Raw genomic sequence first — 27,360 nt, 5'->3', positions numbered from 1 at the left:
AAAAAAAATAACTGAGAGTCACTAAAATGTGGCTCTGGGGAAATGTCGGTGCTGCGGGGAAGTTTAGGGCTGGTGGGATCCCATCACTGGAAGTGTTCAGGGCCAGGTTGGACAGAGCTCGGAGTAACTTGCTCTAGTGGAAGGTGTCCCTGCCCATGGCAGGGGTGGAATGAGATGGGCTTTAAGGTCCTTTCCAGCCCAAACCATTCTGTGATTCTATGAGGAATTTTCAGGAGGAAATCCTTCCCTGTGAGGGTGGGCAGGCCCTGGCACAGGTTGCCCAGAGAAGCTGTGGCTGCCCCTGGATCCCTGAAAGTGTCCAAGGCCAGGTTGGACGGGGCTTGGGGCAACCTGGGCTAGTGGAAGGTGTCTCTGCCCATGGCAGGGGGTGGCACTGGATGGGCTTTAAGGTTCCTTCCAACCCAACCCATTCCATGATTTCCCATGCTTGCACCAAGGATCTGCAGCCCATGGACACTGTTGCAAAACCCTGAGTGATGATAATGGTGTGTGAGTACCTGCCAAGGCAAAGCTCTCCTGAAGGGCCGTGGTCACTTCCCTGCTGAATGCTGAGCAAGTAGAGGCAGGCTCATCTGATAAAGGGTGCATTTACCCAGATAAGGAAATAGCAGAACTCCAGCCCAGAGCCACTGCTCTCACCTGGAGAGTCCTGGCCTGCTCCACCTCGGGAGGAATCCGAGGGCAGCAGGTACCATGTGAGAGCACAAAGATTTTATGCAGGCATTAACAGCACAGCACTGTATCAGTGACACAGAGCTCCCTGAAAGCAGATGCTTGGGTTGTCCCACTCAGTGTGGTCTTCTCGGTGTTTGGCAGCTGAGCCTGCAAACCTGGTGATTATGGAATCACAGACTGTTTGTGTTGGAAGGGACCTCAAAGACCATCTAGTTCCAACCCCCTGCTATGGGCAGGACCTGCTCACCCATCTTGAGAGTCACTGTGGTGCTGCAGCCCCACCACAGAGGAGGGGACGTGGGGACTGAAAATGGAGCACTGAGTACCAAAGGATCACAGCTCTGGGCTGTGTGCCTCTCACAGCAGAGCTTGTCTTTCCTTCAGGCACTGAAAAATTCAGCAATAAACATCAGAAACATGGGAGTGCTGTGTTTGTCCCTGCTGCAGCTCAGGGGACCATAACCAGACTCAGTAACGAGCCCTGGATCAGACAGTTCGTTCTCTCTCTGCCCTGAAGACCTAAGCTGTTATTTTCCAAACAAAGGCTGAAAAAAACACGAACAATTTTTCATCTGTCCCATCACTGACCCTCTGTCCAAGGCAACAGAAATAATTAGAGCTTGCTGAAGCTGATTGCTAATGAAAAATGAGGTTTGGGGCCAACCTGCTCTTCATCTGAAGTTCGGGCTCTGAGAGTACGTGGACAGCTTCATGCCCGTGGATTGTCTGACTCCTGCATGCTCTTTGAGATATTCGGTACATTCCTGCAGTGGGTGGTGAGCCACAGATCAGGGTCAGAGGTAATCCCCAATTATTTAGCCCTTTTACTGTTCTCGTGCTTGCCAAACAATTCTCCATATCAGGATTTGCTCATGACCTTAAGGGACGTTGCCAAGGATTTAGGAGTCCCCCTAAAAGGAGGATCCAAATGAAGTTATTACATTCTTGCGCATCAAGTTAGATTGCTCGAGAGTTGAGTTACATTTTCCTGGGGATCAGTTTTCAGAAGCCAGGGCTGATGCAATCATCAATTTGCCTTCTCGCTTGTGTTTGCTGAATTATTTCTGTGTGGAGGGTTCCTTTACAACGTATGATTCAGGCAGTAGCAAAATGTTTAGAAAGGCTGAATTTCCTGAAGGCATTGGTGCAGCAGGTCTCCCGAGTGCTCCTGCAGAAGGGCTGGGAGTCACAGGACTGTGGCAGTGCGTGGCCAAGGGGATTTGCAGTTATTTACAGAGGCAGTTATTTACGAGGGGCTGGGGGCTGCTTCGAGGGTGGGCTGGAGATCCGAGCCCCAGGATCTGCCCCTTCCCTGGGACTGTCCCCTTCTGACCACAGCGATTTGGGGGAAACGTTCCGAAAATCCCTGGCACCGCCGTCTGATCGCAGCCTATGTGGGCAGCGCCGGGAGTTAACAGATGGGTTGTGGATTCGAGCTTACGATAAGGTTACTGAGGGTGGTTTTGTTTTAAAATGTCTCTTACTTAATATATCCATGAAGGCCAGGCATGTGCCTGTGGCCTGTAATCAAATCGCTGACTCTCCCTCTCTCTCATTTCCAGCAATCCCGTTTCGGGTTACTGGCACCGGAGGTGAAAGAACAGCCACGGCTCGGCCGGGATGGACACTGTGCCGGGCAGGATGTGCTCAGCCCTCCATCCTGACACCCACTGCTCTCTGCAGGAGGAAAAGGTTCTGTGGGAGTCTTTAAAGGAGCAGGGGAGCAGCGTGCTCTCCTGAGCTCAGTAAACATGACGGCTCTTCTTCTGAGCCCGGCAGCTCTCCAGCTGCAGCACCCAGCTCTGGGATGGGTGGGAGGCAGTGGGTGCTGTCAGCCAGGGGAGACAGTGCCTCTGTCAAACACCCCCCACCATGGGGTCTGTGGTCCTGCAGTGTGTGGGTCGGTGTGGGATGTATCCAGCCAGGAGCTCCCAGGAGACCTGCTCATCCCATTTCCTGTAGTGTCCAAGGCAGGCTCAGGGGGTCCCGCCCCCTCAGCCGAAGGCTGGGTCCCAAGGGACATGTTGGACCTCACTGTGCAGAGTCTGAGGAGCAGTTTGACGCCCAGCAGGGCTCTGGTGGCTGCAGGAGTCTGAGTTCAGTGTGAAGCCTGGTGGTTTCAGCTGTGCCTGTGACTCACAGTCGATAGCACAGCTGACCGCGCTCGCTGCAGGATCACCCGTGAGTCGGAGGAGAGATTTAATATTGCAAATAGGTGCACCCATCGCTGCTTAATTACATTGGTTTAGGCTGCCACGGGCTCTGCTTGGATAAAGCACTGGGAAAACCCAGCGAGAGCTGTTGTCTCTGTGCCCTCCCTCTGGCACGACCCTGGAGCACTGCCGGGCACGTGAGAGCTGCGGGAATGACGCTGGCATCGCTCAGCGAAACTCGCCTGAGGACTATTCAAATGAAAGCCATTCCCCTCTTTGAGAAGGGATGTTTGCCAGCACCCAGTGCAGCAGTGGGAGGAATATGTAGGTGGAAACTATTTGGAAGTGGCAAAATTTGTGGACATTAATAAGAGACTTTAGCCCACTTTGATACTGTGTTTAATAAAACATGCCGGCTTCCTGGTGACATCCTGCCCTGCCAAGCCCGGGCAGCCGGGAGCTCACGCTGTTTAACCAGTTCCCTGCTGGCTGGTTGCACCATCTCGTGAGAAAGAACCCCGGGCGAGCACACCCGGCACACCCCGGGGCTGCGCCGGCACCGAGCACGGCCCAGCCTCCGTCTGCACTCGGCCTGGACAGGGAGTAGGGAATGGGGGGTTGGAAGGGACCTTAAAGGTTATCCAGCTCCAACCCCCTGCCATGGGCAGGGACACCTTCCACCAGCCCAGGTTGCTCCAAGCCCCGTCCAACCTGGCCTTGGACACTCCCAGGGATGGGGCAGCCACAGCCTAAGAGCCATTTCAGAGGTGACATCCGGGTGCTGCACTGGCTGGGTGGTCTCTGCAGAGCTCAGGAGGAGCAGGGGATGGTGAGGGCTGATCCACTGTTTGAGGGGCTGGGAGGAGCAGGAGTCTCTTCTCCTGGTGACGCGTTGTCTGGTGGCTGCTCTGCACAGAGGGATCTGATCACATCTCTCCTCCTGCCTCACATCAAACAGTGAGTCAGCGCTGGAGCCCCATCAGATGTCTCTGCTTCGCCTTTCATATCTGGAAAGCAGAGAGGATGATGCTCTGAGTATGCAAAGCAAGGAAAGCAGGGTGCTTTCAGATCTGCCCCGTGGAAAATACCACGGTATTTATTCTCCACTGGCACCCACGTACCCCAGCAGGAATCAGCACCACTGGGGCTCAGAGTCTGGGGAGATGTTGATCTTTCTGGGGGATGCAGGTAACAACAGCCACGGGGCCAAACTGCATCACCTCTGAGTCAAATATTAACATAGAAAATGCTCTGAACTTGCTAACTGGGTTAAAAAAATTAACACACACCCCTAAAAATAATAATAATAAAATAAAGCTGGAACAGACAGAAGAAGAGCCTGAGAGTGTGTTCTTCCTGCAGTTCATGTCAGGACATGGATGAGTCCTGTCACCTTGACCTCTGAACCCCAAGGCTTTGGGACAAGGTCTGTGTGACCTGTGTGCTCACAGGGTGTGAGGTGCCCAAGGACTGGGCTGGGGGGCTTTGGTTCCAGCTGTAAATGCCATTGGCACAGTGGAAGAGCTTGGGCTGCTCACCAGAGCACAGGCAGAGGTGGAGAATGGGGCAGGTCCACGTGGGGGACAGAGCCTGCCCAGGGAGGTGGTGGAGTGACCACCTCTGGAGGTGTTCAAGAGGCATCTGGATGTGGCACTTGGGGACATGGTTTAGGGCTGGTTATGGTGGTTCTGAGTTGATGGTTGGACTGGATGATCCTGAAGGTCTCTTCCAGCCTTGATGATTCTGTGGTTCTGTGTGGTTCTGGGAGGGGGCACATGGGGAGCCCAGCTGGACTTCTGCCAGGATGCCACCGACTCTTGTTCCTGGAGATGAGAGAGAACAAGCCTGAGTGCTGCACGTGGACTTGCTCATCCCAGCCTGGTGTTTGTGTGATCCTATGGGATCAAGCACCTGCTTGCAAGTGTGTGGGATGCCCCATGGCTGCCCAAGGGCTGCAGTTGTCTGCATTAACCAGGGTCTGCTTAAGGCAGGTGGATGTCTGGCTGGGAGAGGAAAAGGGATCATTGGCACTCCAACTCATCAGGACTTAATAAACATTTGGCCCCTTGGAATAAATGGATGCAAAGAAAATGAAGTCAGAAGGGGAAGTGCAGGTGCACAAGCTCATTCGCACCAGGCCAGACAAATCATACACATTGTTTCCTAGTCAGGCAGACTTAAAAAAACCTTGGACACGAATATCATTCAGCTCTGGGGCAGTCTGGAGCAGCCGTGGGAGAATGCAACCCGTCATTTTCTAAATAAGAAGCCAAACCTCTGAATCCAGATCCTCCTCCTCCCAAAGTCCCGGTCTGATCCCATGTGCATCACGAGCCAGATGTGGCTTGGGCATTACTGCTGCTGCAAATTCAGCTGAAATAAGCACAAACAGGAATTAAATGGAATAGGAAATATTCACGGTGGATTTGTGCCTAATCAAGATTACACACAGCTCTGCTGACTGTGCTCCTCTGGCAGGGAGCCGGACCCCTCCTGGATCCCTCCTGGGTCTGTCCTGGATCCCTCCCGGACCCCTCCGTGACACACAGAGCCACCTAAACTGCACCTCGGGAGGAACATGCCTGTATTTGGGGAGAAAATACAGCCCACCAGGACAGAGAGAAAGGCAAAGGACACCCAAGGCATCCCTACGAGCAGTAGTAGCTGACAGGAATGTCTCTCATAGTGCCCTTCCCTCTGTATCAGCAGGGATCTGGCTGAGAAGTCCTGGAGCAAACCACAACTGAGGGTGTTGCTGTCTTCCCCAAATACTTTCTCTAATGAGGTTTTTAAATAGTTTTGCCCCGCCTACACTGGCAGCCAGAGCACTTTCATCTCCAGGTGAATGGGAACCGAGGTGGGACTCAGCTGTCTGCCGGGAGGATCATTTCCATATTGCAGGAGGCGGGAGGAGAACCCGCGCAGGGGCAGGGAATGCTCCGGCTCCTCTCGGAGCTCATCCCGGCACAAATATTCACCTCGTGCACCGCTGTTTGAAATGCAAAGAGCTCCCCGGCAGTGTGGGCCGGCGGGACAGGGGGTGCCTCTCGGTTACACCCTCACGCCGATGAGAACGGCCAGGAGCCAGCAGGTACCCGCTGGAGAAATGAGGTTTGCGAGCAGGACTCAATTTGTTACAACCTGCTCCGAGTAACCACACACCTTTCGTTCTTAGGTGGCAAAGATCACGTCTATCCCAGAGGGTTCGTGGTGGGTGTGGAAGTACTTTCCAGAGAAGCGCCTCTCGCCCCCTCCCCAGCGCTGGCTGCCGGCCGAGCGGCGCTGACGTCGCTGGAGGCGAGTGCTCGCCCACCCGCTCTCACCAGCCGGGAGAGCCCGAGACTCACAGAATCCCACAATCACTGAGGTTGGAAAAGACCTTCAAGATCATTAAGATCACCCTGTGCCCGGTCTCCACCTCGTCCCCCAGCCCAGAGCACTGAGTGCCACGTCCAGTCGTTCCTGGGATGGGGACTCCACCAGCTCCCTGGGCAGCCCCTTCCACTGCCTGACAGCCCTTTCCAGGGAGAAATTCCTCCTGATGTCCAGCCTGACCCTCCCCTGGCACAGCTTGAGGCCATGTCCTCTCATCCTGTCACCAGTTCCTGGGAAAACAGGCCAACACCCCCCTGGCTCCACTCTCCTGTCAGGGAGTTACTGAGAATGAGAAGGTCCCCCCTGAGCCTCCTCTGCAAACTTGCCTTCACAGAGTTGTCTCCCATGGGGATCATGAAACCATAGAATAGCCTGAGTTGGAAGGGACCCACAAAGATCATCCAGTCCAGGTCCTGGCCCTGCACAGGACACCCCAAGAATCCCACCAGAGGAGGCACCGTGTTGGCCTCACACAGCTGCTCTGCGGGGCTGAGTGTGGGGTCTGACAGGTCAGACAGGGCTCTGAGCACTTCTTCTAAGGGAAAAGGAATAATTTCATCCCAAAATATCCATGTGGGCTATATCTCAGTCATCTGGGGAAATAGAAACGGCCACACAAGCTCATTACAACTGTCCCTTCTCATTTTATAAACTGCATGTCCGTGGGATGGAAATAAAGTCCCAGCCCTGGAAAGCTGTGAACATCTGCAGCTGCTGCCCAGATGTGGTTGCCTGGAGCCTGTGCAGAGGTTTTTTCAGGGGAAAACCCCCATCTGCCTCTCACAGAACACCAAAACAGAGGACAGAGGTTTCGCTTCATAAACCTCGACCAAGGAGACATTAAGTGCCTTTGATCTCCAGATAGAAAAATGATCTTTTGATTTCAGATTATGAAAAAGGAATAACCATCTGCTAAGGAACAGCTCCGGACCCACGTTTTATTGAGGCCAGATGGTGTCCAGGGTTCCTACGTATGAATTCAATTAGCTGCTTGTGTCTGCGTCAGTGAGTCTGTATCCACCCAGTCATGTTTTTGGAACAAATATTGTAATATTCCCATGGATCCTCCAGACAGTGGGAGGTGTTTCCTTCACTGTGAAGGTTTTGGGAAGTGATGACTTTGTCTCATTTTCATCTTGCCCTGTTCTGCATTTCTAGTCCCTTGGTTCTCAAGGCTCAGGGCTTTCCCTGGATCTCTGAGCCAGCTGTGCTGAGTAAAGACATCCCTGATCCCAGTTTGCCCATCAGGGCTGACATTTCGGCCCCAGGGAACCTCTGCCATGCACCTCTCCTACCCTGGGACCGAGTTTACAGGGTTATTTGGAATATAACCCATTTCTAACCTAAGCCAGACCTGCTCCAATCTCCTTTCCACAGTGTTTACCAGGGGTTTACTCAGGGCTTAGCTCTGCTGAGGGTAAGGTACCTCTTGCCACCACCTTGCAATCTGGAAGGGTGGCACGATGGGAAGGCCTTTCCCAGGATGCAGAGGGTGGGAATGACCAGTTGCCTGACCAGCCACCACCCCCGGCATGGACAGACTTCCTGCCCGGACAGCCTGGCTCTGCAGAACCCAATTAGCTCCTCTCATCTTTCCAATCTAATAATCTGGAACTCCCTGTTGTTTTTTTTATAAAGGTGTGGCTCAGCACCACACGATACACTCAACAAGCTGCATATTTGCACTGATTTCCCTCTTTACAGTGTTGGAAGTGGGAGAACTCTGTTGTGGGAATGGGCTGAGCAGCAGCCCCGAGAGCAGCAGGTTGTGATTCATGGCTGGAAGGGCCTCACTCACAACCCACACCTTCCTCTGCATCCTGGGAACTCACCTGCACAAGAGACAGCCTTGCAAAAGGCCCCTGAGCAGGAAGTATCCTCAGCAAAGGGACCTCGCAACTTGTTGTTTTTTCTTGACTTTCTGGGGAGGGAAGGGGCTGTCGAGCTAAATTGTTATTTACAGACACATTTCTCCCAAGGTTTCCTTTTCCCCTCCTCTTTCTGTGCACATACAAGTGCACACAGACACTGCAGGTCTCACCACCCCCAGGCCTGGCACAGGGTCTGGAGTCAGGGTCTGGAGTCAGGGTCTGCCACTGCCCGTAGTCTTTTGTTTCAGGGTTTCTCACCCGTGACCTGTGTTTGCCTCTGGTTTCACATCGTGGGGAATGCTGGAAGGTCCATCTGCTCCCTGCCTTTCCAGCCATGGAATCCATGGTCCATCTGGGCACGCTCTGGCTGCTGTGCCTGGGAATCCCCGAGGGGCACCTTTCCGGGCTGGCCCTGCTGCTCCCGCTGCACGGCTGTGATTAGAGCCTTATTACCAAATTACAGGATTATAAGCATAATAACGCACAGAGAAACTACTCATGTCCAATGATTTCTCCTGTTAAAAATGAAATACAAGCCCTTTAGCAGATGGGTTCCTAAAGAAGAGCTCTGAAGGAGCAGCCATGAGGGAAGAGCCGCAGAGAGGAGGGATGAGAAAATAGAGCAGGTTCTCATTAGGGTGCAATGCGTGTGATAATTACTTGAGGAAGCATGAGGGAAGGCAGGGCTCATTTCATCCTGAATCCCACAGTGACTGCAGGCTCCCTGTGTGCAGCTGCTGCAAACCTGGAACACGATTTTGCAGCTCTGCCCAACCCAAGTATCCCTGGCTCCTTCCTTCCCAGGAATTCTCAGGAACCCTTATCTGATCCAACACGCCACTCGGGGGTTTTCCTTCCCGTGAATGCTGAACTCCTCAATAAAGCAGTTATTGCTCCAAAACCAGGATTCCAGGCAGCTGGAATCATAAGTCATAAACACAGATTACTAAACTTCACACTGTACTCGTCACCTTCCATTGAAAAACTCCTGCTCATCCCACCATGCCATTCCCACAGATCCTGGATTTCCATCCTCACACCGTGTCTTATTCAAGGGACCCACCAAAGCTCCTTGGATCTGCTGGCAGGTCCTTTGGGATTCCCTTACCACAGCAGGTGGCAGCTTTTGGGCTCCCAAACCTCGAAGCAGAACCTTCCAGAAATGCTAAATCCACCCACCCCTCCCCTCTGCCATCACACGTTACCAGCGTCACCCATTTCAAACCACTTTGAGGAAGGTTAAGAGTTGGCTGGTTGTAGCCAAAGCTGTGACTAATATTTTTTGGGGAAAGTACTTTATGTCAAAACAAGTGAGTAGTGAAGTGGAGACATGTGGTGCAGAGATGTGGGAAGGAGGGAGGGGCTTTTTGGTGCCAAATTTCCCTGTTCCCAAAAGGGAGAACCCAAGTTGCCTTATTTCTTCATGTAGAATGAGACAGAGAAGGAAAACTTCCTGCTTTATTTCTTTTAGAACCTCATATTTCTAGAAAGCTGCTGAATCACCCCCTTATGATACATTGTCATGGAAAAGGGTCCCTTGGCTTGCACTGGTGGCCTGGGCCAACCTCCCCTGTGGGTTCCAGAGCTGTTGGAGCCATCGGGGCCCCTCACAGTCACCCCCCGAGCCCAGCCCAGCGCAGGCTGGAGCTGCCACTGCCCCAGAACAAACCCTTTTCCTCATGGCTCCTTCCCACAGCCAGAGGCTGCAGGTTTCAGGCTTTCCAAGCCTTTTTCCCAGCCAGAGCAAGGTGTGCAGGCACCTGGAAAAGGAGTCAGTGGGCTCCATCCCCAGGGAGAGCCGATGCATCCAGGCTCATTCCTTACAAGCCGGAGTCAGGTGTGTTCTACGGAAACATGTGGGCTCTGTGACTTTGTCAGTGAAATACAACCAATTAGTTTTAGTCATTTAGAGCAGGCAAAGGACTCAGCCCACAAAACTGCTTTGCTTCCCGAAGTTATTCAAGCCCTATGGAGCCACATATATTTGCTTATTAACGAAGTGACTGTGCTGGCCGAGCCTCCTCCCGCCCTCCGGAGCCGAGCGTGGTGTGGGAAGAGGCAGAGCCCTTCACGTCCCGGTGCCTGCGGAGGCTCAGCTGCAGAGCTCATTTCCTATTTACATCCCCAAAAAGCCCAGTTCAGCACAGGCTGCTGCCTCTGCAGCCAGCGAGGTGCGTTCTGCAGGTGTGGGTGGGTGATTCACCCACAGGTTATCTGTGTCCTCCGGCTCCCGGTGCTTCCCCAGCCCAGGCAATTCCAAGCACACCCAAATAAAGTCCCAAATCAGTCCTGTCTGGCCTCACCCTCTTTCTCAGCAGAGGGTTTGGATGGTTTCCACGTCTCATTTTGCCTTCCTCCCAGAGGAAGTCCGCCCTACAAGCAACTCCCTGTGAAGGCCTGAGCCAGAAGGTCAGACCTCGCCTGCTGTCCTGCTCTCCCGATTTCTCCTGATGAGAGTAACAACCTCCAAGTCTCTCCTACATCCCAGATGGGTTTTCCTCTTCCCCATACACAGCATTCCCTTCCCGGAGCAGCCCAGTTACCTCCTCCTGCCCCCATTAACCCCTCTCAGCCCCGACAGTCCCTGCTCTCAGTGGCACAGCCTGGATGGGGGGAGTCCCAGGTGAGCTCTGGAGCTGGGGGGTCATTGGGGGGCTGATACCTGTCCCCTCTGGTAACTACAGTGAGACAGCAGGGAATGAGGAACTGCACATGGAAGTGAAACATCCCATGGCATCCCACTTTTAGCAGGGCCTTTTGTGACAGGACAAGGGGGAATGGCTTCCCACTGTCAGAGGGCAGAGTTAGATGGGATATTGGGAAGGAATTCCTCCCTGTGAGGGTGGGGAGGCCCTGGCACAGGTTGCCCAGAGAAGCTGTGGCTGCCCCTGGATCCCTGGAAGTGTCCAAGGCCAGGTTGGACGGGGCTTGGGGCAACCTGGGCTAGTGGAAGGTGTCCCTGCCCATGGCAAGAGGTTGATACGAGATGATCTTTAAGGCCCCTTCCAACCCAAACTATTCCACGATTCTATAAACAGCTGCCTGAAGCCTGTCAATTTTGGCTACTCTTTCAAAACTCATCGGAAATACTAAAATACACTGATTTTGGTTTGCCATCCCTGGGGAACAGTGGTATTGTTCCCAGCCAGCAGTGAGGAGCTGTCAGGATGCCCAGACCATGACATGACTGGCTGAACGCCTCTGACAACCCCAGTTTCACTGGAAATGACAAGGCTGGGCTGGACATCCCGGTGCTGTGGCTTTGCCAGGCTCCAGCACTCTCGGTGCAAACGTGCAGCAAAAGGCACTTCCTGGAGACGGATATTTTACAAAATGAATGTTATCACTGCCAGCTGACCACGACCAGGACTCATTCCAGATAATCTTCACAGAGAGGTACAGGGACCTCAGGAACACCCCACCTGAGCAGAGGTTGCTCCATTAATCACTTTGGCTACAACCCAGCGTCACCAAACCGAGCGAGGTTTGAGGTTCACTTCTCCATCTGAGACTCCGTGTCACAACTGTGACTGAATACTGTGCTGAAATGCAGCTGCCGGAATTATGGAGGTGGAAGACCTTTATTTAGCCCAATCTTCCATCGTGAAACCTCCCCCAGACTTCCAGCAACCCCCCTGCCAGAGCGCTGAGTAACAGGACCGGCGCAGCTGCCTGCCGTGACCTCCCCCGAGCCGCTGAGCCGTCTGTATTTTGGAGACCAAACTATTTCCATCAGAAAGCAACTTCCTCAGAAACTTAGTGGGAGATCTTTGGTTTAGTTTTTCTTATGGTTGTTTTTTTTTTTAACGCAGATAAATTCTATTTGTTTGCACAGAAAACTCCCAAACCTCCTTTCTCCATAAAACGATCTGGAAGCACGTCCTGCCCTCGCTCCGGCGCTCCCGGCTCTCCCTGGGCCAGCCAGGGCTGGCGTTTTAGGCATCACTTAGCAACGCTTATGAGCAAGAGTTTGTGCTGTGCCGGGGTCACCACACCCACCACCACATCACACATCCACACAGCCAACTTTCCAGAGAAATGAAATTAAAAAAAAAAGAAAAAGAAAAAAAATAATCAACTCTTTTGGTGTCTCATTCCCACTACTCAAACGGTACCGATTTGGGGTGGAAATTCCCTGGCAGGAGCTTCTATTTCCATCCTGTGTGTTGTTGAGAAACGTGGTGAGGAGGGTTTTGGGAGACGAGCTGGGGTGTGCCAGAGCTGCAGCCTCACCCTGGACTCTCTCAGACTCCTCAAACACAACCCCAGCACGTTGGGCACTGACGGGACCCTGTCGAGGTGCCTGTTGTTGCTGAGCTGCAGGTAATGGTGACCCCTGCTCTCCTGGACAGGGATGCCACGGAGCTGTGCTGGTGCCACCAGGGCTGGCAGGAGGTGATAGAGAGGTCACATCCCCAGTGGGACACTGGTGACCCACCATCCCTTGCCACCCATGTCCTGTCTTGTTTCTTTCCAATTGCAAGACACGGAAAACCCCTGGAGCCTGACCCTGGCCATGTAGTGAGGACAGCTGGGGAGGAGAGCAGTGACTCAGAGGAGGGGGGTTCCAGGTCAGCACCCCTGTTCCCAGGGGAAGTGGGATGGGGAAGCAGAGTGAGTGGGCACCATGTCCGCTGGGCACACAGAGGCACTGCTGGCACGGCTTCCAGAGGACATTTGGAAAGAAATGCTCATCCTCGTGTCTCTCACGAGGGCGTGTGACGTGGGTGTGTACATATGTACGTCTGTCCAGCTGCCCCCTCCCTCAGCATTCAGAATATAAAGGTTTTCCTTACTTTTATTGCCAGTACTATCCCTCAATTGTCGTATTTTAGCCCCATGGACAATTTCTGTATCAAATTCTCTGCTCTGAGACTTTTTAGGATGAAAAGTCTGTGTAAGTTTAAAACTATCTCTCAGTGCCATTAAAATTATGTATAAATAATATAACCCCTTCAATTCTGGAAGCTCATCTTGATGCAGGGCTTAATCTTTACCTGTCCTTGGCCAAGCACAGTCTCGTGCTCCACCAGGATGTCTGAGCACCTGCACTGAAGTGACACCACACCACAGTTCTGCTGCTGGGCTGATGATTGATGGGTTTTCACTGCTTGGGTAAATTAAGGAAAGAAGTGAAATAGTGAAATGAATAGAAGCAAACCCACAGCTTCGTCAGAACTGCATTACCCCCCTTCCATCAAAAATGTGATTTCTGCAGCCTGGATGGCAATGCCTCGTCACTTCAGTGTCACATTATGGCCCACGACACCCAGAAAACCACAGCAGTACAAATCCTGTGCTGTTCCCTGCCTCCCTTCCCCAAGGCAAAGAATTAGGAACAGCGAAAACAAAATCATGGGACTGAAATAATAAGAATTAAAAAAGAAAAGAAAGCAATCACAAGACCGGTGGTTTGGAGCCGGGTGGTGTAGGAGGGGAGCCCACAGCCACTGCCCCATGGACAGCACACACACCCCTCTGGCACACTGGCACCTCTGCTCAGGCTCCCACCGCCTTGACACACCACACAGAACCTCCTCAGCTGGGATTTCTCCCTCCTTTCTGCCCTTTTCCAGCTCCTCAAGTCTGCTACTGAAAAGAAGGCACAGAGGAGCCAATCTGATTTACTGAATTTTATCCTTTTTTTGACCCTATAAGGAAACATCCTTTCCCCCCCATGAACGTTTCAAACCCTGCACATTTTGGGAATGAAAGCTCCTCTGTGTGTCTACAGCTACAGAGAGACTTTGAGTCCCCACCTGCCACTCTGGGGCTGATGCAGGCAGGAGAGCGAGCAAGCTGACTCCCATTTCCCAGGAGACGGTTCAGCCAGATTTAGGAAAAGCTGAGCAGTCTCCTGTGCCAGGCCCCATGGCAGATGCTGGGGGAAGGCAGAGATGGAGCTCAGAGCCTGTGCTGAGGCTCGTTGCCAGCGATGCAGCACAGAGCCCGTGCTCGGCAGCGCGCGCAGACACCGCGCTCGGCTCTCCCGGGGACCCAAACCCTCCGGGTCTGCACCCAAATATGTGAGCTGGGGTCCCCTCACCCTGGTCTGTGCAGGGAAGAGAGACCTTGCCTGGAATTCCTGTCACTCCCCAGTGACTATGGAGGGACCTCCATCAGCCTTTCCCTTGCCCCATGGCCTCTACGTCAGAGGACAAGCTTGGCCAGGTGTGTTGTCCACTTCATCACCACAGCTGGAGTCAGGGAAAGGGATGGGGTGACACCTCAGCCCAAACACACCTCACCTCTAGGGCAGGGTTTTATGGTGAGACAAGCACTGCCCTTGCTTGGGATGCACGTGAAGACTGACTATTCATACCTACTTCATCTCCCTCCCTCCATTGCCCCTTATCCATTGGTCCTGAGGGCCATTTTCCAAAACTGCAGGCTAAGGCCACTAAATGCTCCTTGGTTCCATCACAGCAGAGTTCATCGCAGGCAAATTATCTTGCTAAATCCTCCACAAGAACAGCACAAAGAACCCCAAATACTCTGCAGCAGAAGGAACCTGCACATTCCCGGAGCGCCTCTGCCTCCAGAGATGTCAGGACTCTTCACTCACGCTGGCAAATCAAAGTCTGCAGTAACCCAGATCTCCTGACTCCTGGTCTTGTGCCTTGATCACAAGACGATCTTTCCCTCTGCAAGAGCACCGGGAGCGAGGGATGAAACACCACTTGTGTTGCCCAACACCTCCCCCACGGACATGCTCCACTTAGACCTCGGTGCGTGGAGAAGAGCCAAAACCCAGGGCAACACCACACACGCTGCCCGGGCAGCCTGCATGGGGCTCTGCCATGAGCTCCATCACCAGCTCGGAGCCATCAAGAGCTCTTACTCCCATCCTGGTAATCCCTGATATTTGCAGCACAGATTTGGGACTGAGGTGAAGCTCAGGCAGGCAAGTCTGCACCGTAAGCAATGCCAGCTTTGGCCTTGGGAAGTCTTCTTTTAGGGGAAAAAAACCAAGATAACATCCTAGAAACTAAACACAACCTTCCGTGTTCCCTATTTTATTTCCTCTGAAGCCCGTGAGGCCTTTCTTCATTCTTGAATAAATGCAGTGCCCCAAATTAATTTATATGGAAACTGACCCCAGCCTACGGTCAGGATTCAGTGTCAGGGTAAGTTTTACTCAGTGGAGCATCTTTATAAAATGAAACCTGGTGGATTCGTCTCTTCAGGATATTCCTGTTTCCTGTCCTGCCCCAGAGCCCCTTGGAGGCTTTTCACTGGCTGCAGTGGACTTTGGATCAGATCAGCCAAACAGGGTGGTGATTCAAACTGCAGCAGACCAGTCAGCCCCAGGTCCTTATGGGTCCTTAGGCACTAAACTGGGGCCAAACTGGTGAGAACTGGGGAGCCCAGCCCCACTGTCCCTCCTTTGTGGATCCCAGCCTTGGCGCTGCACAGGCACGAGCTCTGCTCCTCAGGGACCAGAGATGCTCAGGCTCTCCAAGTGCCACAGACACACCTGCTCCTTCTTTGGTTTTAAGTTCTAAATGGTCCCAACATCAAATAAGGATCTATGGGGGCAGAAGCAAAGGCAAGGAATGTGTTGTTGGTAGGGATGCTCCGGGTCAGGTGCTCACTTTGCCTGTATTTACACGCTTTGGAAGTCATTCCCTGCCTTGCAGAACTACTTCTATGCTGTGTTAATATTTCCCAAGCATCCTGGAGCTCACTCCACATTCTTTCTCATTAGTGAAGTGACTTTTTCTTTCTGCAATCAATAATGACCCTCATTATCTAGATCATCCAGAACTAGATAATTTGATATATAATAAAATTTGATCATTTGAAAATATAAATGTTTTGTTGATCGCATTTTTACTGATCCAAACTGAACTGTCTCCTTAGCAGACAGACACCACAGCCTTGCATTACCCTGCTCTCTCCCCCTCGGCTTGACCCATTTTTCCCTCTCTTTTCAGTGGAATCAAACCCTGCAACTAACCTTTAAGGGTTCCTTAGTCTTTATTTTGTTCCTATTAACCTTCTGTTTCTCTGGATAATTCTGCAGCCAAGAGTAGGTGTGACTCCCACGGCACAAGTCTCGCTGTGCTGTTGACTCATGTGCTGTGCTCGCTCAGCCAGCTCCTGTGATGGGGAGGCTTATGCAACGTAGCGAGGTCTCCCAGAGCATATGCTCTTACTCGAGCTGTGAGATCTCGGCGTGTTCTCTCTGCTGGATGAGCCCCACGGCGCTGGTGGGACGTGACACGGGCACAGGCGGTGCCACGAGCCCTCCCCGTGCCCTGAGCATGCACACGAGTCACCAGGCCCCCGCACAGCCCACGGGAGAGGTGCTTCGGGCACATCCCCCTCCCCTCTAGACCTGAAAAGCACAGAGGTGCTGCTTGGCTCTGCTTGGTGGTCCTGCAGGACGCTGCCCTGCCAGGCTCCGGCAGCTCCCAGCGAGGAGCCCTCCCTGGTTTGTTAAAGGCCACTCGGTTCCATACTGAGATTATATAAAGTGAACCTAACAGACGGTCAGATTTGGCCTGTCATGTTGGGAGGGCTCTCACACAGATTTTTTTTTTAGGAGGGAAACTAGCAAGACATGTGGTGAAAAACACCCTATAGCTTGTAACTCCTGTCTCTGAGATCCAGCCATCTGTTCCCATGAACTTCAAGTGAGAAGCAGCCACCATTTTGAAGACAGACACTTAAAAAAGTGAGAGGATCCAGCCCTCGATTCCTTGGGCAGAAGCCGGCACCCTGCCCCCCTCTGAAAGGCCAACACAGGAACTGCAAACCTCTCTGGGTAAGATCATATCCCTGCAGGGGTGAGCGACAGCTGGGCTGATGGCTACGGAATTAATAGAGCCACAGGATGGTTTGGGTTGGAAGGGACATTAAAGTTCATCCAGTGCCACCTTCCAGTGGACACCTTCCACTAGTCCAGGTTGCTGCAAGCCCCATCCAATCTGGCCTTGGATATTTCCAGGGATGGGGCAGCCACAGCTTCTCTGGGCAACCTGTGCCAGGGCCTCACCATCCTCACTTCCCTCAGTTAGGGAAGGATTTCTCCCTGATATCTAATTTAATCCGCCCTCTTTTAGTTTGAAGCCATCCCCCCTTGTCCTGTCACCACCTGCCCATGTAAATTCCTGATGCTTTGACCCCCGTGCAGGAGGGAGCGAGCCAGGGTGGATCTGGGGGACACCAAGCCCCCGAGTGGGGCCCCGGGACCGGCAGCAGGCAGGACACACTGGGATCCCTGGCAGGCAGCTGGGGCCGAGCGAGCCAGGGCTGCGCAGGTCGGAGCAGCCTCTGCTATTTCCTGCACGACTCACTGCCACCCAGCCCATAAACTCACAGGATTCATAAATACAGAAATAAAACCTCCTTGAAAGCCCCACTACAGGAAGGAAAAACCCCTCTCCTGCTGCCCAGCCCGCTCGGTTTCGGGGCCAGGTGTTCCCACAGCGAGGCTGAAACACCAGGTTTGGGGCGAGGTGTCACCACGTCACCGCGGCCCTTCACTGGAACTGCTGTGAAAGGCAGCTGAAACATTAACCTGGGCTCGCCGTGGCACCTTTCCCACCAGGAGATGAAAGCCAGCAGCTGCTGATATGGAAACCAACTGTTGGAGCCGCCGAGCACTGACACATGCGAGCGCGGAGCCACCGGCTCCTGCAAACGTGCTGCAGGAAATGACTAAACATTTAGTGCTTGTTATTGAGCAGGATTCCTGGAGACACGTAGGTGGTGTGGACAGCGTGGTATGTGCATTAAAGTGCAATTTAGGTCAATGATTCTTTGAAAGGACCATTCTTCCTTTCCCCCCCCCCCCTTTCTCCCTTCAGGGACGTTCGCTATTCAAAGATTAACTTTTCCAGTTCTCTTTTCCAAACAGTTCCCATCAGCACAAAATAAAATTAAAAAAAGGAGGAAAAGACAGTAGAAATTACCCTGCTTGAATATTGAAATATCTCTGCAATTTCTTCCCATTTTATCTATTTTTTAATGCTAAAAAAGAATTCCGAAGAAGCTTTAGAGGCAAGAGTGCGTGTTCAGACAAAACCAATCGTATTTCACGAGGTGTCTGAGACTCACTTTTTAACAGGTGAACCCAAAATGAGAGCCAACCCTGGGGAGACCTGCCAGATCGGGGCTGTGGGAAGTGTCAGCACAGCTTTAGCTCGTGCTGTGGCGTGCCAGGGCTGCGATCCACCTTTTCCATGGACCCTCCAGTGCCCAGCGGTTCCTGAAGCACCTCCAAGAATGTGAGGCGGTGCCTCCAGCACTGCCCCAGCACACAGGGACATCAGCAAACACAAATATTCTCCAAAAGCTGCTAAAAGCTCTGCTGCATAAATTCAGCATTATCTCATCGATCATATTCACGTTACTGCAAGAAGAACTAGTGCACCCACCACACTCACAGAGCCAGAGGCTCCCTGCCCCCCTGGGAGACACGGAGACCCAGGGGAATGCCACAGGGCTGCCATGGAAAACCACTGCATCTCCTGCACTGGGAGCAGAGCCATGAGACCCCCAGATTTCTCCTCACCATGGAGGGACCCTGAGACTGTTTTCAGTGGGAGCCAGAGAAATCCAACCTGGAATTCGTGGCAAATCTGGAGCAGGGCTGGGGAAGGGAGCTGGGTTTGCCAGAGGACAGGCCTCTAATGCCAAGAGAAAAGGTCTCTTTGCTAAAGAAAGGTGAATAAATTATTGATGGTCATGCAATTTCCTGCAGTGAGAAATTCCGAAGACCCTTTCCAAGCAGGAATGAGAGCAGGCAGAACACTGGTCTTCTCAGGACACCTACTTTTTTTCCTCCATCCAAGGACCAGCTAAACAAATCCCAAGAAAGCTCATTTGTATCCATTTAATTATTTAATCAATAGCTCTGCTTTCAAAGCTCCTCCTCACACTCGCTCCAGCAAAGCCTGGTGTCCTGCAGATCCTGGGATATCCAGGGGACAGCAAAGCATGTTAGGTGGGGATTGTTATGGGAGGAAACTTAAATAAAATTCAGTTTAAAAGGCACTAAATTAAATAGTTGGAGCAAGGGGAAACAACAGCTGGAAGGTTTTCCAAGGCTGACCCGTGTGTTTGGGTACAACAGCTGGCTTTGAGGAGGGCAAGTGCACTGCTGGGATGCCCAGGTTATCCCAGTGTCCTTCCAAAAGCTCCAAGGGTCCTGCAGCTGCCAAGTGGGCAGTGAGCAGGGCGGGCAGGAGGGAGCTGGGAGGATCATCTCCTGGCCAGGACATCACCTCCAGCAGCCTCGTGCCCCGGGCATGAACTCGCCCCCTCCTGACCCCGCAGATCCCAACACCAGTTGAGTCATCCTGACATTTAACGGCGCAGACTGGCCGGCTGCTCCTGGCTGTTGTTGAACCAGGAGAGGGATCACAACAAAACATAACTCCCAATAATTTTTTAAAGCTTTTTACTTTCTTTTGCAAGTCTCTTCCCCAAGTGTTTCCCGCATTTGGAGCGAGGGAATGGCTGTGGCTGACTCTGAGGTGCTGCCAATGGTGACCAGGCAGTGCTTGTGCATCAGTGAATGTTTTCTGGGAAGAATCTTTCAAATCATTGGAAAATCTCAGCTGAACTTGAGATGTGTCTCTGGAGGCTCCCATCAGCTGGGATGCACATTCCCTTGGTTAGGGGGCCCATAAGAGAGTGTAAGAGGGAATTTGGACAAGGGCCTGGAGTGACTGGACAAGGAGGAATGGCTTCCCACTGCCAGATGGCAGGGATAGATGGGATACTGGGAAGGAATTCTTCACTGAGAGGGTGGGGAGGCCCTGGCACAGGTTGCACAGAGAAACTGTGGCTTCCCCATTCCTGGAACTGTCCAAGGCCAGGTTGGACAGAGCGTGGAGCAACCTGGTCTTGTGGAAGGTGTCCCTGCTCATGGCAGGAGGTGGAATGGGATGGGCTTTAAAGTCCCTCCCAACCCAAACCATTTGTGATTCTGTGGAGTCAGGATGGGTCAGAGCTATGGTAAAGGGATTGTACTTGTGCATGAACCACAGTTTCAGTGGAACTTCCTAACGGCAATGGACTGCAGAGACACGCTGGCTGTGAATTTCACAGGAGAGTCAAGGGGCAGGAAAACCCACAGTAAAATGCAAAAGCCCTCAAAACAAGCCCTTTGATGGTGCAAAACATAACACACAACTGTCATTAGTTTTCTCACGTCTGACATTTCCTTCCCCACCTCTCCCTTGCTCCCTAGTTTTGGTTTGCTCCTGATTCATATTGCTCCTGAGGTTGGGACCAGACAGTGGCACCACCAACCTCTCAACAGCAAGCTTTTCCTTGGCCAATTTTCCAGCACTAACTGCCTCCCAAGGCCATTTGTTCTGAGGTATAAAGCCTTTTTTTTTTTCTCTGGGAATTGATCTGGCAGTGCTTTCAGGACTGCTGCCAGGGAAAGAGTGTCCCTATTGCTCCTTCATTACCATCACAGCTACCAGGACCTTTGCTGCCTGTCTCAGGATCTTGGCTGCAGTTCCGGAGCCTGAACAGTCTTTCCAAATGCAGGGAATTCCCTTTGTATAAAGGGAGAGGGACATTCACAGGAAAGCTCTGACTGCCATTCCTCAAATATATTCCTTCATGTCCCTCCAGGCAGCCACAAACACCACCAAAGCCAGTCAGCACCTCTGTGCTGGCTCCATCGGGCTGCGAGCCTGCCCAGGATATGGTCGATAAAACCCCCAGTTTTACAAGTGCAGATGCAGAAATCACCTTGCACCAAAATCAAAATACAGGAGATCTTCACTTTTGTTTTCCTCTTAACCCACTTAAAGGCCTTATACAGAGGAAAAGGCATTTACTGGAGAGAAAAAAAGATGTGCAAATACTGAGTATCATCAAAATAGGAGCAGCTCACACAAACATGGTAAGGAAAAGGAGCTCCTCCGTTACTCCTCCTAGGACAGGAGAAGCAGTGGGGATCACTGCAGAGTTGCTGCTCCCGGCAGCTCCTCACCCTGGTGTCTGGATCAGAGGAGCAGCAGCTCTCTCTCATCTGCTCTGTCACCACCCTGACCTTTCCCAACCACCGCTCAGTATCTTGCCTGTCACTGCCACGTACTTTTCACTCCAGACACTCTCTCTGGAGCAGTTATTACTCAGAGACATAATTGCTTAGTGCTCCCTCAAGTCACAGACGCAAGACATCAGAAGACATCTAAGACTCCAGCTTCTCTGAGACCCCAAAGCATGAAGACAAAGAATGCCTTTTCCTGGGAAATCTTAAAGAAAAACCGTAGTTGTGCTACTTGATTAAATCACGAAACCATCTCGATTCCTTATTTTAAACAAGGATGACTTTGTAATAACAATTATGTTGCCCTTTTGCAATGCATCGGCTTAACACCTCGAGTTTGGGGCTCACAGAATCATCTAGGTTGGGAAAGACTTCCAAGATCATCGAGTCCAACCTTTAAGCCTTGGTTTGGGCCCAGGGGTGGTGTGGTGTGGAGCTCACGTGCTTCCCGGTAACTGCGCTTGACCACATGACTCAGCAGCACGGATCCCACGCTTCCCAGCCCCGCTCAGCGCTCCACACACAGATCTCTGCTTTCATCTAAGAAACATAACATGGGTGGGATCTGTTTACACTGGGTGGAAGGATGTACGAGAGCCAAGCCAGGGACCGCAAGTGTTAGAAATTGGCAGAAAGGGCAGCAGCTGTTATGATGCAAAAGTACATATTTGCCTGAAGACTCTGGCTAGAAAACCATCAGAGAAATCCAGACTGATTCATGCTCTGCACCCTTCCCGGATGACTTCCGCCGGCCACGCCAGCTCCTGCAGCAGCCGGAGCCTCGGGCCAGCTGTGCCACATGGGCCACTGGCCACACCATGGCTGGGACAGGCACTGCCTCCCGTGCCAATTAAACACGGGCTGCTGGGCCAGAGAGATTTCTCTTTAATCAAAGTACAGCAGTGAAGTCAGATATTAAACGATGGTTTAACTACAGCATCAACAGCTGAATCACAGCGGCTGAGCAAGCAACCAGTGCCAGACAGTCCCTGCTCCCCTGGTGCCTGGGGAGCCCCAGGGGAGCAGGTGAAACCAGGCAGGAATGCTCAGGGCTCCAGCACCTGCACTGCCAAACCCACCCAGCGACAGTCCCGTGGCAGGGCCAGGAGAGAAATGCCCACGTACTCCCTATTTGCAAGTGGGAGTAAAACACTCTGAGCCTCATCTCTGTGACTTGATGCAGAACAAACCTCCTCGTTCGAGGGACAAAAGTCAGGGAAGTGGGAGAAGTTGCCCTTCAAGATGTGAAGTCTTGGAAATGTGGGCTGAAGTTTGAGCTCATCAGGAGACTCCACAAGTTAATTTACAATCTCTAAGCATGCCCCTCCCTCACCCTTCCAAGGATGAGGAAAAGACAGAGAAACACTTCTCTGGGGTTTCTTTGAGCTTCCACTTCAGGTTTCTCTGTTTGCATGTGATATTAAATGAACATAATATAGTGCCTGAAGAAGCTTTCACCGTCATCTGTCCTGGTTTCAGCTGAGGCAGAGTTAATTTTCTCCCCAGTCACTGGTACAGGGCTGTGCTTTGGATTTAGGATGAGAATAATGCTGATAACACACTGATGGTTTAGTTGTTGCTGAGCAGTGCTTACATTAAGTCAACGACTTTTCAGCTTCTCACCCCAAAATAATTTCCCCTAAAATGTTCATAAACACGACAGTTAGCACAGATTGATGGGATTTCCCAAGACTTGCAATTGTGGCTGCCACATCTCAACTCTCAGTGAAAGGTGGTTTTCCCCCCCACTAGCCATACATCCCAGTATTTCTTTGCTAGCAGCAACACTTTTGGGGGGCTTCTTCTAATTCTACCCAGCAGTATTCTCAGAATCAAGCACCAGTCCCAGATATATCAGTACTGACCAGCAGTTCTTGTAGAGAAATAGCAGCAACCCTCTTGGAATGTCCTGGCTCTACAGAAATAAATGGGAAAGACTCCTTGGGAATATTTGGTTTGAGTAAAACCTGTCCTAGAGTGACTTGCTCTGTTCTGTTGGTGGCAGAATGACCCGTGGAGCTCCGTGTGTGACAGCAGCAGGCTGAGCAAGATCACCCTGGCACCAGGGGTGAATTTTATGCCCATGTTGTGTTCCCAAGGTATCCTCATTCCCTTCGAGTCAGGAGCAGAGTTTGGGGGAACTGGCTGCTATTTTCTGGGGGGTGGCAGCCTATTTTTTCCCACAGTGCTCACAACAAGACCTCTACTCACAGTAACGTCAGCACACTCACTTACCCAGCCAGGACTGAACGCCTGAGCATGTTGCTCAACCACACCACAGGCAACAAAGCCATCAGCTGACAAACCCTCCAGCACGGCCCTCCGAGCGGGATGGGAGAGGGCCAAACCCCAGTGCCATCAGCAGCTGAACTGCCTGGCAGCTGCTCTGCCTTCCCTATCTGATGGGGTTTGCCTGCACAGCTTGCACAGACCTCCCCAGACCACCCGTGTGTGGAGAACCACCTCACCCCTGTGAGGGCTCCAGCACCAGCACTGGGGCTGAAAAGCTCTGGTTCTAGGCTTAGTTCTTTGGAGGGACAAGCTGCCAGCGGGGCAGGGGACCCCTGGCACAGCTGCCTGGTCTCCTCCACCAGCGAGGAGCTCGTGCCCCACAGCCACCACATCCCCAGCATGAGGCTGCCTGACTGCAGAAAGCAAGTGCTTGGGAATCCAGTCACTGAGGGTACCACATTCCCATATAACTATGGCCCTTTGGGTTGTGCCCTATGGAATCTGGATGAATTGCAATAAGGAGTCCAATGCATGATAAAGAAATGCAAGAATTTCCCTGCTTTTGTCTCCCTCCTCCTTTTCAGTTTTGCATCAGCTTTTTCCCCTCTCCTGCATTAACTTCAAACTCCCTCCCTTTCCCTGCAATTACAGCACAGAACCTCCCAGCAATGCAGTGATTTCTCTGGGCTCTCCAGCCTGAGTTTACTGCCCACACTGGATTTATGCTGTGTTTGTTTATTTGATGGCCCAGTTAGGAAACTCGGAGTGGGAACTGTGCACGGGATACACATGGATCACAGCAAGACCTGGCAAAAGCACCTGGGAACTCTCTGGCTTCCAACCAGTGCAGCGTCAGGCCACGCTGCATTCACAAGGAAAACAGGACAATATCACTGCCATTCTCTGTGAGAAAAATCACCCATTTCAACAGGACTAAACACAGAGCTGGGTGACCAGCACCCGGCCTCAGGCCACTGGCAGCCACAAGGTTCCCAGCCCTGGTTTCTCCATGGGCTGCAGCCCTCAGCACCAGACTTCACTTCCTTCATTTCTGTCTCATTGCTGTGAAAACTGCAGCAGAGAATCAGAGAATCCTAAAATAGTTTGGGTTGGAAGGGATATTAATGCTCATCCAATCCCAGCCCCTGCCATGGGCAGGGACACCTTCCACTAGCCCAGGTTGCTCCAAGCCTCATCCAGCCTGGCCTTGGACACTTCCAAGGATCCAGGGGCAGCCACAGCTTCTCTGGGGAACCTGTGCCAGGGCCTCACCACCCTCTGAGTAAAGAATTTCTTCCAAACATCTAATCGAAACCATCAAGGATGCTGGTTCCATGTCTCCAACCTTTGTAACTAGTCTGTAGTTAATCACATCCACCTCACAGGTTTTGCTAGTGCTGACAGTCCTGCTCCTCCACTTTCTGTCCCTTCTGTCACAACAAACTGTTTGGATGCTGTAGGAAGCATCAAGGACATTTCTCTTAGTTTTATATAAACAGAAACTCCTGTGGGACTCCCTGCCTGGTTTAGTTTTGTTGTACATGACACGGAGCAGCACAACCAACAGAGAAGAACACAGAATCTGGCCCACAGGTATGAAAATCTGCCATGAAGGAGAGTCTCCATCAACCCTCCCTGCTCTGAGTTCAGGTGGTGGCCAGGCAGGCACAAGAAGAGGTTTCTCCTCTGGCCACCAGCCAGCACTAAAGAAAAGCCAAACCCGAGCACCTGGTTCCTACCACACTCATACCATTTCTGCTCCCACCTCCAAGGCCCACGACTTACTTTGATGCTATTCCGAAATCTCCTTCTCCCAGCTCCAAACCAAGACTTGAAATTATTAGAGGGAGTAATGCCTCTCAGGGCAGAATGCAAATTTAAAACACTTGTCCCAAATAACAGGAGGTAGTAATTAGGCTCCTGCACTTCCCAAGCAGCATCCCTGAGCTACACCCTTTCCTGCTCTGCTCCACTCATGAAGGACATGTGCTGTGCCATGGTGTTAAAACACAGGCTGGTCTTCCTTATCTGTGTCATAAATCAGCTACTCTCTTTTAATTTTCCTCCTTCCCTCTGTCCTGTGGTCTCTGAGCTTCGTTCTCTGCATGTTTCAACCTTTTGCTTCTTGTTGCTGTCCTTTATCCTGGTCCTACTTTTTTTTTCCTTTTCCCCTCAAGGTGCCTGCTTCCTTAAATAGTTCTCTCTCTCTCTTACTCCTTCCTCCCTTTCCTTATCATCTTCTCTTTCTCACAGTTACCCACTGTCTCCTTCCTCTTCCCCGGGCTTTCCTGCAAGGCCAATTTGCATTCTTTCTCAATCACATCAAACAGGAGATTTCAATTTAGCAGCAATCAGGGAAACACCTCAGACATCCACATGGCATCAAAGCCTTCTGCCACCTCCGTTCTCAAAATCCCACTGAACTCTTGGTCTGTGAAGCAGAAGGTGGATTCACCTTACAAGGGGGTGATGCTGCCACCACCCCCTGGCACTGAGCCATTCCCAAAGCCACCCCTCTGCTCCGGGTGACTGTGTCTCGTCTGACCATACACACATCATCCCACATCTCTTCAGGCCAGGAAGGGCAGCTCTGCTGCTCTTGCCATGCAAAAAAAAAAAAATGAAGTGAATGATGCTGATTGCCACAGGATGAGGCTGAGTTTATGGCTGCAGCAGGACCAGATGCCTGAGGCAAAATAACAGCGACACTGGTTCCTTGCCCAGCTCATGCCTGTGCCCTCAGGAAGGACAGAAAGCTGAAGAAGACAAGTTTTTGCGTGGCTTTTTGGAAGTAAATATGTTCATTATAATCTGGTTACAATTCCTTACAAATACACGTTAAGGTTAGCTCTGGAATCAGGGAATGGTCATGGATCTCCTCAAGCACAGGATTTGTGTTTAAAAAACTCCGTTGTTACAGTAAATCTCCAAAGAAAGTGTCCAGCTGGGGTAGCGCTGCTACAAGAGCCTCCAGTTCACATTGTTCATCCCGACTGCCATGTTAAAGACCAGCTGAAACTGAAATTCCAGGTAAAATACGTCAACCTGGAAACAGATGTTTTCAAAAAGGTGGATGGAAGCACACTGAGTATGGTTCTACATATCACTTTTTCACTCTCAAATTCTTTAAGGCAGAATATTCAGGGAAAACCATCTCCAGACCCTCTAAATAAGTGTCAGACAAAGGTTCATGTGCTGAGAAAGCAGAGGGGAAACAGCCTGGTGCCAATTACACCCACCCAAAGGACCAGAACTTGTTCTGCAGGCTGGCCAGAAAATTTGCTGGAATGATGTATCAATTGCTATGTTTTTTTAAGTTTTCTAATTAATCTGGACATTTACTTGGTCTGACTTTTGAGACACTCGCCTGCACTTTGATCCTTCTGCAGCCACCAGGACAGCTGGAAAACGACTTTGTTTTAAGCAGAAAGCAGAGCTTTTGGGTCCTCACCCATGAGGTGTGGGGGCTCTGGACGTGCCATGAGCCTTGCAAAGCCAGGACAGTGCTCCTGCAGCAAAGGTTGGAAGATCCATGTGCCAAGGATGTGCCATCCCTGCCTGCACTGGGGGCAATGAGCTGTGTCAGCCTCATCCTGTGCAGGGTGGAAGGGTGATGGTGGAGGGGGCTGCTCTGCACCCTGGAGCGAGGAGGGGGCATGGGGGCACATGGGGCAGTGCTCCAGTCTCAGCTGCAGCTGCAGGGGGGGTCTGAGGGACTCTTGTTCCAATGGTCCCTGCCACATGCCTACTCCAGGACCGGCAACCTCCTCCCACCCAGCCCAGGGCTGATTTCACATCCTTCCAACCCGGCATCCCTTCCCAAAGCTGCGGGAAGGGCTGTAACGCAGCTGCTACAGCGGTGCTTCCCGACATGCGGCCAGCCCGCTGCCCAGTCCCTCCTCGTGGCTCCCCGTGTGGGATCGTGGCCAGAGGCCCGTGTTCGCTGTGCCCCCGGGTCCCCCGCCGGCCCCGAGCCCCAGCTGAACAGCGAGCGCACGGGAGCAGCGCC

The 27,360-nt window shown here is 52.0% G+C and overlaps 1 long non-coding RNA gene across 1 annotated transcript; it reads right to left on the bottom strand.

Moving 5' to 3' along the window:
• Positions 1-3,535: 3,535 nt before the first annotated feature.
• On the bottom strand, positions 3,536-26,512 carry LOC113945972. The gene is made up of 5 exons (XR_003527243.1): positions 26,503-26,512; positions 25,467-25,472; positions 6,012-6,311; positions 5,125-5,222; positions 3,536-3,856 (listed from the first exon to the last, which is right to left on the bottom strand). It is a non-coding gene; the product is annotated as an uncharacterized LOC113945972 (long non-coding RNA).
• Between the last annotated feature and the right edge of the window lie 848 nt (positions 26,513-27,360).

This window comes from Corapipo altera, unplaced genomic scaffold (genome assembly GCF_003945725.1).
Source record: "Corapipo altera isolate COAL_440 unplaced genomic scaffold, ASM394572v1 55, whole genome shotgun sequence".
NCBI classification, from domain to species: Eukaryota; Metazoa; Chordata; class Aves; order Passeriformes; family Pipridae; genus Corapipo; species Corapipo altera.
The sequence above is the reverse complement of the archived record's forward strand: the minus strand, read 5'-3'. Positions and strand labels throughout refer to the sequence as shown.